The sequence below is a fragment of the Propithecus coquereli genome, unplaced genomic scaffold (assembly GCF_000956105.1).
Source record: "Propithecus coquereli isolate 6110/MARCELLA unplaced genomic scaffold, Pcoq_1.0 Scaffold190, whole genome shotgun sequence".
Lineage (NCBI taxonomy): Eukaryota > Metazoa > Chordata > Mammalia > Primates > Indriidae > Propithecus > Propithecus coquereli.
The window spans coordinates 580663-582576 of NW_012143857.1; positions in this window are offsets into that span (position 1 = coordinate 580663).

Below are 1914 nucleotides of genomic sequence, written 5' to 3' on the forward strand. Positions count from 1 at the left end.
AAAAACAAATATAAATATGTTGGTGTCCCTTTGCTTGTTAAGATTATCCAACAGCTTTTCACAAAGTATAATAAAAATTTCAGATTTCTTCATTTCCAAAGAAGGTTCAGCTCTTATTTTCTAAATTCATCACTCACCCTATACTAAATTGCTCAAAGTTTTACAAAAAATCATTATATATCATACCTATTTGTGATTGCCCAGGTTGTACTCTGGATCTGGCCCTCCTTTACCTGCTGTTTAAAAAAAAAAACCTAAGTAGTTAAGATTATATGTCAAGATTATAATAATTCTGCTGCAAGAGAAATGACTTCTGACAAATAATTTAAAAATTTGCTCTGTGGTCATTTTATAGGAAAAGAGACTGTTGGATAATAATCATTAGATGAGAAAGAAAAAGTGTGTCTGGTTAAAGACTTTTAAATTTTGAACAAGACATATATTGCAATCACTTGGGCAAGTGGTTGAAGGTAACTAATGCCCATCAGGTATAATTTTGCATTTATATGTGCTAAAGCAATTGGCAAACTCTTAAGCAATCCAACTAAGAGTTACCTTGATCAAAAATGTTTGTTTTGTTTCCAATCTGATAGATATATTTTTCTTTGTGTTCCAATGACCTCATGCTACTACACAATACCTTATTTGTTAATTTGCTTTATTTTCTTCTCTAGATTATAATTAATTTGAAGGTCTGAATAATTTCCTTTGGTGATTTATAATGTTGCACCTGACAGAATATCTGACTTACTCTACGTATTACATAGGCATTTGGGAGATTTGTTTGGAGTGAATGAATAAATTAGTGAGTTATTTAGAGGACAGTAAGACTGTAAAGAATATACATATTTTTAAATTTCAGCTAGTGTTTGTGTATATTAAAGAGTTAATTTTCAGTAATTGACAATTAACATTTTTTAGTGGGTACTTCTACAGGTAGTGAGTGACTCTGGTATTCTTTTGAAGATAATCAGCACTATGCTGACTCTGAAAGCTTGTTTTGACTTTTGCATATTTTATTGCATAATCAGTTCAAAAGTGCAATCATTAGTAGACATCAGTTCTTCTATATCAAAGGCTTTGATAGTGCTTAAGTCTTTGAGTTGTAAAAATTCCTCAGGGACTTAGAAATATTTCTAATGTTGTCTTCTTGATCTTTCATTGTATCCTCAAGCAAAGACCAAAAAGAAGATTAAATAAAGATAAAGCCTACTCGAAAGAGTGCTTCATTTCATTGATAATGGATAACATGTTAGACAGATTTGAATAGTACCACCACTTAAGACTACTTGGATGGAAGATTCAAAACTGAAATGAATAGAAAAATAAATTTCAAACTGCTGAGACACCAGAAATTACAACATTTAGGGAGATATAAAGAAACTGCTTATGGGTTGGCCAGGTCCAGATCTGTTCTATCTTCAGGCAATAAAGCAATTATGGTGACACAGGTTTTGCAGAAGAGAAAAGATTAAATTGCAAGCCTACCAGGTGGTGAGGTAAAAGAACAGCTCTCAAATCTGCTTCCCTGAAGCTAAGGCTTAGGGATGTTTATAGGTTAGGGAAAAGAGTGGTCTAAACTATGAAGAAAGGTGATTGGCAGTGGAGAAAAATGAAGTTACAGATTTGTTTTGTGCAAGCATAGTCTGGGTTCGTGGCATTTCATAGGACCTATGTACAGATAACTACAGCATTAGCACAATATGAGGATGGACTTTTGGGCTTTCCCATTTCAAAAGACTACTTCTTGGTCACTTGGATGGGCCCCCTAGAAGAGTCCCTAGTCTCAACTGGTTTGAACTGGATAGAGCCTGGCCCAAATTCTTAAAAACCAACTGAAAGGCCCATTACCACGGTGACTTATAAATGTTACTGTTAGGTGTGGAGATCAGATGTCAAATGTTAGGTTTGAGT